Source organism: Caloenas nicobarica, chromosome 1 (genome assembly GCF_036013445.1).
Source record: "Caloenas nicobarica isolate bCalNic1 chromosome 1, bCalNic1.hap1, whole genome shotgun sequence".
In the NCBI taxonomy this organism is placed as follows: domain Eukaryota; kingdom Metazoa; phylum Chordata; class Aves; order Columbiformes; family Columbidae; genus Caloenas; species Caloenas nicobarica.
In genome coordinates this window covers 99,942,797-99,954,414 of record NC_088245.1, presented here as the reverse complement: position 1 = coordinate 99,954,414, position 11,618 = coordinate 99,942,797, and positions in this window count along the sequence as shown.

The window sequence follows — 11,618 nt, the reverse complement described above, 5'->3', positions numbered from 1 at the left end:
TCTATACCATAGGTGTCAAATGCAAAAAAATATTTGACAGCCCTGATCTATACCACATATCTGGCTCAGCACAGCTGGGTTTAATTAGCATTATATCAGGAAATGTGTAATCGGCAAGTTTCATGCCCTCATCCTTGGCTAATTTGCTGTACCACTTCAGTCAAAGAATGACACAAAAATGCCTCTAGTGGAATTTATCCAGGCAAGAGTTATGGCTTGTTTAGAGTCTCCAGCTTTGTAGGCCTTCATGAAGTCAGACTCATTTTATTAGCCTATCCAAAGGGACTAGTTCAGCCTGTGGGAGTGTAAATTCCCTTGTTCTCTGATAAAGAAACTACATCCAAGAACAGAAGTACCTTATTCATATTTGTTGATGAAAGCACATTTGAACATTTCAGCTATGAAAGTTTTCTCCCACTGCTGGTATGTCAGCACATTATCATAGCAACCACGAATTTTCCACGAACTGTGAATGACTACAGGATCAATCCTTTTATTCTACTCAAACTCTGCAATGGTTGACTTTTGTCCAGCATTTCCTGCCTTCTATAAGAAAATTTCTACAGCAGGCAATGTTTAAATTCTATTATTTTAATGACATACAACCCCCAGTAGAGAGAAAATGCAGAAAAATCACCTGTCAAAATCAGTGGATGAGCCTCTGCAGAAGTAGCCATTGATGTATGGAAGGACTTATGAGGAAAGAAAAAGAACGTGGAAGTGAGGCAAATAGAAATAAAAGGAATGTGTGAAGTGAACCCAGAGCTACGGTATGACAAGAGTCTGTGTTTGATGAAGTCTTTGTCCCCAAAAAACTTTCACAGCTGTTGGGACTTAAGATTCTCGTTGGAAGCAATGCCTTGTTTCTTTGGCACTTTACTCTTTCAGAACTCAAAGCAACAACCTAAGAACAACTAATCTCTTTTGTGTTTCACCCACTTCCTAATGGTGACTGTTTTGCTTACTTTTCCTAATTTGAGTGTTTATGATCGCATACTTCTTCACCTAGCTTTTGTAGAACTTGCTGGAAGAGATGTATGTTATTTATCTCTTTCCATTTGATAGTCTCTACACACCAATATTAGAACATTTGTAATTTCAATTATTTCTACCCATAAAGCTGCTATCTTGGAACAAATTGTACATGATGTCTCATCTTTCAAGCTAGTAAATCAAATCCTTTTCTTCACAATTTTGTTTAGAAAGAAAATTTAATTGGTAGTCTAATGAAATCAACATTAGCTTCTTCCAAATTCAATCTGTCCAAAAAAAGAAACAAACAACCAAACAAAACAAAAAAACCAGCAACAACAAAAAACAAAACAAAACAAACACAAAACTCTGCTGCAAGAAATTACTTTATTAATCAGGTTAATTTCAATTACTCCAGTAAACCAGTGGCTGTACTGAGCAAAATGCTGTTGAAGAAATCGACAGGCAATTACTTAGTCAGAAATTGTCAATGCTCAGTTTTTGTGGTGTCTGTTTTGTTTTAATGATTCCTGCTTGTTGTTGTTTAATCCCAGCTGCCAACTAAGCACCACATGGTCGCTCACTCACTCTCTCCTGGTGGGATGAAGGAGAGAATCGGAAGAGTAAAAGTGAGAAAACTCATGGGTTGAGATAAAGGCAGTTTAATAGGTAATGCAAAACCTGTGCATGCAAGCAAAGTAAAACAAGGGATTAATTCACTGCTTCCCATGGGCATGCAGGTGTTCAGCCATATCCAGGAAAGCTGGGCTCCATCATGTGTAACAGTTACTTAGGAAGACAAATGCCATCACTCTGAGCATCCCCCCCTTTCTTCCTTCTTTCCTCAGCTTTATATGCTGAGCATGATGTTATATAGTATGGAATATCCCTTCAGTCAGTTGGGATCAGCTGTCCCAGCTGTGTTTCCTCCCAGCTTTTTGTACACTGCCCGGTTTCTCATGGGCAGACCAGTATGAAAAGCTGAAAAGACCTTCACTGCTTAGCAACAACTAAGACATCGGTGTGTTTCCAATGTTATTCTCATACTAAATCCAAAACAAAGAACTATACGAGCTACTAGGAAGAAAATTAACTCTATCCCAGCCAAAACCAGGACACTGCTTAATATAAACCAAATCATTTTTCATTCTTTGGAAGTGTGAAAATACAACACAGACACACAGATCTAAAACCAGTGCTCATTGTAAAGCATCAGTTGTTTTCCTTTGGTTATAGGAATTACTTTTTAAAAGTCTGTATAGATGCTTGATGCAAGAAATATAAAATAAAATGGAAGGGAATACAAGTGCATACAAAAATAATTTGTACAGAGTGAAACTCAGATTTGGATGACTTCAAGCTGGTTTTGAAATTTAAAGCTGGAAACACAGCTTTAAACTGATCCACTTCCATTTAATTCAATGTTGCCTTTATTTTTATTTTCTCTAAAATTGATCCTACATTTACATCCCATAACTCAGTGCTATTCAATCTCTCTGCTATGCTGACACATGCGGAGGATCCCCATCACGACTACTTAAATTCATAAAAACACTGTCTAACTGAATTTTTTCTAAAGACTGACTAGTGCAGCAACGCCTAACAGAAATTAGTCAAGAAAGTATTTTTGACATTTACTTCCATTTGATTGCCTTTTTTTTAACTCCATCTTGTTTTGTTTACTACATAATTTGATGCTCAGGTTTATTTATAGAAACAAAGTCACACTATTCTTAATTTATTCCAATGTTTCTGTATTTCTTCTCTATTATTTTTCTCTACAATTCCCTGTAAATTTTACACTTCAATAAAGAGGGATTTAGTGTTTGTAAAAAATAGTATATCAAATGTTAAAAACATATTGCTTTGATAGGAAATGTTTCATTGGGTAAAACTGGTAACTGAAATGGTAACTTTTAGAATTAAGCTACAAATGTCTTCAGTAATAAACCATTAATTAAAATGTACATGTACAAAACTTACTCACTTTTTTCATAACTGTGGATAAGCACAATATACCTCAAAAGCAATTTGACTATTTTCTTTCTAATATGATGAAGTACTAGACAAGCATGAATGCTTGCTTAAGTTCTCAAGTATAGAAGATGACTTACAAGATATAGAATAGCTTTTCCTAAATTTTTTGCTGGTTGATTTTTTTTCCTGTATTTCAGAAAATCAGACTATCAAGAAACATAGTTATAATCATCAAGCTTAGCAAGGACATATTCAAATTTACTGTGATTATTTATGTTGCTTAGGTTGAACTGTTCTATACAGTATTGCATGGCTTTCATGTCAACATATCTAAATGAATAAAATTTTTGGATGGGGGTATAGATGAGCCATGGATGGGCACATAGGTAACCTGTTTAATAAGCTATGGTAAAGCAAGAAAAACTCCTTTGAAAAGAGTTTGTTTAGACTAGACCATTTCTCTTTAGATATTGTCATGTCCGTTGGCCTGAGTTTGATCTTTTTTCAGCTTTGGGACCTGCAAGATTGGATTTATCTAGCCAACAATCTACCTCTAGAAATCAGAAGTGAATGGTGAACATATGCCCTAAATAAGCAAGAAACTTAATGAGTTTTTAAGCCTTGGCTTCTCAAATGCAAAAGTGCAAACACTATTTAAAAATATTGACATAATAGGTGAGAGAAATGAACAAAGAATAACTTTTGAGATTTTATTTGATAAAAAATATTATATTTAGAAGAATACATCTATCAAATATAGATATATTTAAATAAAAGTATTGAAAAATTATATTAGAAAGGTAGGTAAATCCACTCTAGTTTTGATTCTTTTAAGAATTCTGAAGGTATGCATGTTGTGGTTAAAACTGTCTATTCACCAGGTCTCTTAACGCCTGACGGGATGCTTCTCACACAGAAGGGGCTTTAAACTAGACTGAAAGGGGGAAGGAGGCAGTAACAGGCAGGTCAGTGATGAGCAGTGGAGTGGCACACAAAAGCTTGAGGAGGTGCTTGGCAGCGAGATTCCTCAGACTGTGCCATGAGGTGAAGGGCACAATCAACCATACTTGAAGTACTTCTACACTAATGCGCACAGCACGAAGAACAAGCAAGATGAACTAGAAGCCTTGGCCCGGTCCCAGGGGTATGATATAATTGGCATTAGCGAAACCTGGTGGGATGAATCCTGTGACTGGTGTGCCATGGTGGACGGCTACAGGCTCTTCAGAAGGGACAGGCAGGGTAGGAGAGGCTGGGGGCTGGCACTTTGCATAACAGAGGGGCTGGAGTGCATGGAGCAGGCAGTTGGCAATGGCAAAGTTGAGACTCTCTGGTTAAGGATTAAGGGTCAGACAAATAAAGCAGATGTCATCTTGGGTGTCTAATACAGGCCAGCATGTCAACACTGATGAGTTATTCTTTAAGGAACTAAGTGAAACCTCAAAATCATCTGCCCTTGTCCTTATGAGGGACTTCAACTTGCCAGATGCCAACAAGGAATATCACACAGCTGGCACCAACATGTCCAGAAGATTCCTGAACCATCTGGACAATAACTTCTTGGTGCAGGTACTAAGGAATCCGACCAGGAAAGATGCCTTCCTAGATTTGATTCTCACTAACAGAGAGGGCCTTGTGGGATATGTGGCAACTAGTGGCTCCTTTGGCCACAGCGACCATGAAGAAGTCAGATTTAAAATCTTTGCTAATGGCAGGAAAACTTCCAGCAAGTCCTTAACACTAGATAAGAGGAGAGCAGACTTCAGGCTGCTCAGAGAAATACTTAGTAAGATTCCCTGGGAAGAAGCTTTTGAAGATGTTGAGGTCCATCAGTGCTGGTCGTTTTTTAAGTACCACCTACTAAGAACACAGGACCAGGCCATTCCAAAATGCTGAAAATTTAGCAGGCGAGGCAAAAAGCCAGCTTGGTTGAACAGGGATCTTCTTCTTGAAATACAGCAAAAAAAGAAATGACATGGTCAGTGAAAGCAAGGTCAGGCAACATGGGAGGACTACAGAGGTGCTGCTTATCATTGTAGGGAGGAAATTCATGCTGCCAAAGCTCAGTTAGAATTGACACCGCCCAATACTGTGAAGGACAATAAAAAAGGCTTTGTAAAATATATTAATGGCAAAAGCCAAACTAGAAATAACGTTGGCCCGTTACTTGATGATCATGGGCACCTTATTAACAGGGACATAGACAAAACCGAGATGTTTAACGCCTTCTTCGCCTCAGTATTCAACACCGATGATGGACACGGGGGCGCCCATAACCCTGGGTTAGAAAACCGTGGCTATGAGAACAATAAACTCCCAATCAATCCAGAAATTGTATGTGATCTGCTACTGCAGCTAGATCCCTACAAGTCAATGGGGCCTGATGGGATTCATCCAAGGGTGCTTAAAGAGCTGACTGATGCCATAGTGAGACCTCTCTGTGATTTTTCAGTGCTCTTGGGAATTTGGAGATGTCCTGAGTGACTGGAAGCTGACAAACATTGTCCCAACCTACAAGAAGGGCAACGGGGATGACCCTGGCAACTACAGCCCTGCCAGCCTCACTTCTGTTCCTGGAACAATCATGGAGAAGATTATTCTGGGAGTTATTGAAAAACATCTGAACAACAACGCAGTCATTGATCCCAGCCAGCACAGGTTCATAACAGGAAAGTCTTGCCTGACCAATTTAATTTCATTCTACAACAAGATTACCCACCTAGTCGATCAAGGGAAGATTGTCGATATGATCTTTTTGGATTTCAATAAAGCCTTTGATACTGTCTCTCACAGTAATCTCCTGGACAAGATGTCCAGCATACAGCTGGATAAACACACAGCAAGTGAGCAATTGGCTGATGGGCCAGGCTCAAAGCATTCTAGTAAATGGGGCTATGTTGGGCTGGCGACCAGTCACTAGAGGGGTTCCACAGGGATCCATCTTAGGGCCAGTGCTCTTCAATGTCTTTATAAATCATTTAGATTCAGGACTTGAGGGATTGCTTAGTAAGTTTGCTGATGACACGAGGGAATGGCAGGTTTAGGTTAGACATTAGGAAATGGTTCTTCATCCAGAGGTGGTGGAGCACTGGAACTGGCTCCCCAGGGAGGTAGTCACAAGTCCAAGCCTGACAGTATTGAAGAAACGACTGGACAATGCCCTCACACACAAGGTGTGAACTGTGTGGTTGTCATATGGAGGGACAGGAGTTGGACTCGATGATACTTGTGGGTCCCTTCCAACTCAGGACATTCTATGATTCTATGATTCCATTATAATGTTAATGGACTTGAAAAAGCACATCAATATTAGAGTAATGGCATAGAAAAATGTAGTGCTTATGCAATAGGCTTAGTAGTTCATGTCAGATATCTGTTCAGAAATTTGACATGAAGCTTTTACTTTTGATCATGTCATGAACCGCTGATCAATTAGAAAACAAGTTCTAAAGGTACAATAGGTCTTGAGAAAAATCAATAACTCTGCTTTGTGCTTTTTTAAAGATAAGATGAAAATTTTGAACAGTCAGTGCACACTATTGTTACTAACCCCTACCAGTGGGGAATCCAAAGACATGCTAAATGGTTATTTAAGTATCATAAAAGGTCAAATTCAGACCTTCTCACGTCTTTTTTACAGAAAACCACTACAAAATGAAGACCTTACTGTTGAAAAAGGCTTAACTTGTATAAAATCATAAATGGATATATTCATAGCTACACCAGAGCCTATGTACCTTCCCTGTTGTGGAGGTCAGAATTCAGAAAACAAAATGTTATTTTTAAGGTTTTCCACAACAGTGGGGAAATCAATCCATCAGCTATATGCTTTCATTCAAGTGGCATAGATTTTCAGTCAACCTCTGCAGAACACAATTCACCATGGCACTATACTGCTGCTAAGTACCTTCTGAGAGCTCTCCTCTGTGACCAAAATGTAACATCTAACTGACTGAGACAAGGTCAGGAAATATATACATGTTACACTTAAAGTTAATTGACTTCTATATTTAGATATTTCAGTTATTCTATTGTAAAAAACAGTGGCCTAAGAAATTACATTGCCTGCAGCCATTTTTGAACACTTGACAGAGATAAGCACTGCATTGGAGAAGCGCATTTTCATCTTTATAAGTTCTTTCCACTTTTACTAATGACATTCACTTCTTCTGTTTTCTTCTTTCTTCAGGAAAATATTAAAAAAACTATGGAATATTCCTCAGTGCACGGCGTCCACCACCAGAACAACAGTAACAGAAAACCAAGATAAGATATATTTTGTAGAATCTCAGAAGGTTTAAAGATATATTAAAAAAAATAAATTGTGCATGGATGAATCAATCCATCCTCTCCTATTTGGACCTATTAGTACCTTAAAGATTAATGTCTAACTTTGTGGAACTCCTTGGAAAAGAGCTTCCATATAAGATGGTATGAAAAGGTATATGTTTAGTTCTCAAAGACTTGTGGACCAGACTTTAAATCCAAAGGCTCTTCATAATTTAAAGACTATGCCTGTAATGCGCATAGCTGTCCTGTACATATATATCTGAGTTAACACTGAAAAAATAGATAGTGATGATGAAGTCAGATGACGAAGTCTGATGTAGCAACTTAATCCAATTCTATGGATCCTGAACAGTATTGCATTCTACTTAACAAGTCTTTCTGAAAATAATGAAGTGAACTACCTGCCAGCACCTTCTGGACATTTTTTCTTCCAGGTATTCAACAATTATGGTTTCTAAAAAAAAAAATAAATATTTTCAGGCATATTTTACCAGTTAAATATTGTCTGACATGCATTTATTCATTAAAATCTGCTAAAAAGTAGTTTTATAAATTCTATAGTCCATTCAACAAAGCGACTGCCTCGCTATTAAAATTATGATCTAGAGGGAATAGAATATCTGAAACTCCAACTGTATTACCACCCATTCCTTGAAAGTATGTCAATTCTAGGAAGATGTCTTTTGGCCTGATAATCTTTTTCTCACATGTTGCCCCTCTGAAGTTAAGTAGGAACACAAGGATTGAGTCTTTTCTGACTAGCAGTAAAGCTGTTTCATCTCTGTTATCTGTAAATCAGGTCTGAAACAACAACCCTATGTGAAGAACAACAACTTTGACTTTACTTCCACAAAGATATACCTTTTTTATGTCTATTAAAGCTGCTGGGGATTTTTTTTCTCTGAATGTGTATTAGTTTTTATCTGATCGTATGACTAAATACTCTTCAAAGTATTATTGAAATGTTGCTATGACCTTCATAGTCAATTTTCCTGCATTGTATCCTTTATAAGAGCATGAACATGCTGGCATTTAAAAGAGAGTTATAAAAGCCTACACGTGTCAAGACAACTAAACTGGGTGCTATTCTATATATATGCTTAGAGAGGGAGAAAATAAACTAAACCAAACCAAACTAAACTAAACTAAACTAAACTAAACTAAACTAAACTAAACTAAACTAAACTAAAATAAAATAAAATAAAATAAAATAAAATAAAATAAAATAAAATAAAATAAAATAAAATATATTTTTTTAAATGGGAACTGGGAAGAACACAGACGGGATAATTGAAGATAGTATTACATTTCTGCAAGGAATTAAACTGTTCAAATTCGCTAATACATTCAGTGAATATATCTAGTTACTTGCACAGTGTTGTGATTTCTTACACCTAACATACACCCTCTCAAGATTATAATCATGTCCATCGTTCAGAGTGGAAAAATAAAATAAAAACATATCTATTGACATGGGCCATAAAAACTGCTTCCATGAACAAATCATGAGCTGTTGTTATCGCCAAATTCTTATATAAAAGCTTTGAGTCATTTATTTCAAATGGCTATGACAGACAATTAAAAAGATCCCAAGTGCTTGTCAACGCACTCATAAGAAATTAGGTGCCTAAATAAAACACTGCAATTGATATGTCCAAACCCACAAGTGACTTTTGATATAAAATAGAAGATTTATGGCCCTCCTAGGACTCATAAAAGCCAAATTGGTAAATAGTTAAATAGTGACAGTAATTGACTAGAAACACCAAAAAAAGTGTAAGACTGAAGGCTATCAGAATAGGATAGGATAGGATAGGATAGGATAGGATAGAATAGAATAGAATAGAATAGAATAGAATAGAATAGAATAGAATAGAATAGAATAGAATAGAATAGAATAGAATAATTTAAGCTGTAAGTAATTTACAATTATCATCTAGTCCAGCTGCCTGACCAGTTCAGGGCTGACTGAAATTTAAAACATGTTGCTAAGGGCATTGTCCAAAAGCCTCTTACTCCTAGTGCACTCATATTAATCCAGGCTGCTTTATCACCAAGAATGTAATATTTCTGAATACAGAATAAAACATGACAGTAGCATAATGAGAAAGCTCAGCTAGGAAGTGAGAGCTGTACACAGTGCCTATATTAGTAAATTAAGTGTGCTCAGTGTCGTTCTCTGGCATTGAGATGAGCTGGCACCAGCTGGCCTGCTTCTACACTCTCAAACCCTTGTTAGCTCTAAAGCTAGGTAACTGACTGCAAACACTCTAGGAGTAATGTCTAACCTGTGCTATTTGTGAACTCTCACCAGGAAATGTTTTATTCTGCCCTACTTAAAATATACTGTGCACCTTTGGGTAGGGCACTCTCAACAGTGCAAAGAACTGTGGGTTAAAATCTCTCTGATGATGATAGGGATGCTGTAGACATCAGCCTGAGAACTTGGTGGTACAACAGCTCCCCAAAACTGCAGCCAGAAATGGAACTCGGTAACTAAACACAAAAAAACTTTGTTTTCCTTCAGTTTAGAAAAAAAACCCCATGTAGTTGGAATAGAACTAAAGAATGGCAGTGAAGAAGGCAAGATCTATGGCAGTTATTTGCAGAAACTATTTTAAAGTCTATTTTAAAGACTAAGGTCTAGTCTATTTTGAAGACTAAGGTAGACGGTGCTTCACAGGTGAGAAGAATTAAAATTCTGGGTAACAACAAAAGATAAAATTAGACCAAAGCTTTTATAAATCTTGTTTACATTTTCATTTGTCACAAAGTAATTTCTTACATTTGTCTCGTTTGTAGACTTCTCCAATACCCGTAATTATGCAGAACAGCTCTCAATAAGGTTGTGCATTTTCTATGTGCATTTCACACAAGAAAACAGTTTTCTTTAATCATTTTTTCTTTTATCCTAAAATAGAAGGTGAGAACAAAAGCTACGGAACAGCAACAGTTGAAACCTTGCTTGTCAAAACAAAACAAAACAAAAAAAAGTCAAAACCAGGAAAGAAACAAAAAGAAAACAGACAACATTGATTAATCTCCTATTTGAAAATACAAGGAAATAAAACATTCTAATAGCACTACTCTCATCTTTCTATGACTTTAAAATATTGCTGGCATATATTTTGGTTTTCCTACTAACAAAAAAGGTATGGAGTGGGAATAGAAAATAAATGCAGAATAAAATGTGCAGTAGTTAAACTTTCTAATTAACCTGTGTGCCACACTCCATGTGAAAATAGGAAAATCTATCTTGATGTTTGTTTCAATTTAATATGTGATGGCTACAAAAGATTCTCAAATTCAACAAACTCAGTGAGAAGAAAAAAATTACACTCAGAAATCAAGGCTCTTTGTTTTAGAAGCACAAACTCTGCACCCCCCTGAGCTGACTTTGGCAAAGGGTAGGTGGAAAACATGAAATCTTGCCTGAAACTACAGCTTTTGAATATTTATCTTACAAATGTTCTTTTAAACTGGAGTACAAAAGATTTCAGATTACAAAAATCACATAAATTTTGCTTCTTATAGGAAGCAAAATTTATAATTCACATGAGAAAAGCAAAAATATTTTCAGTGCACTATTGTACAAAACCCCTGAAATTGGTTTGGTTTTCAGAAAATAAAATTTCAGCTCTTTGCCCATTTTCTGATCACCAAAACTGTTCAGTACAGTTACATAAACAGAGCAAAATTTTAAGACCAAATGGTAAATAATATTTATTTTTATTTCAGTCATCTTCTGTACAGAGTGAAACAGTATTGGTTAACGACCCTGCAGGACAATTGAGACATAATTATACTGATAAATACTTTTACCAGTCAGTGATACTAACTTTTAGTCCAGAAGAAATACTTTTTCTTTATGTAGCAAACTCATCATAAAAAAATACTTTCCATGTACTTCTGTAATCAGAAATATTTTTATTTCTTTTTTAAAATAGCTCACATATTTAAAATTCTTTGTTTAATGTGAAAATCTCCCTTTGAGAAAATCAAAATTATATCAGTTTTGACTAGTCTAGTCAGCTGCATTTCTTCCATGATCCTAATAAAAATTGTTACAGAATCATAGAATAGAATCACAGAATTATTTTGATTGAAAGAGACCTTCAGGATCATCGAGCCCAACCATAACCTAACCTAACTCTAGCACTAAACCATGTCTCTAAGAATCTCGTCTATGGTATTGTAATATCTAAATACTTATTTAAAACAAATGCTGCTTCTTCAAAACTAGAAGATTTTTATTAAACTAATGGATTTCTCTTAATTTTATAGCTTTCCGATTGGGAACAGGCAATTGTCTGGTGAATTCTCCCTGAAAATAGTTGTTACAGGAGTTTGTTACTTATGTTCTGCTTCAAAGGTCCTAA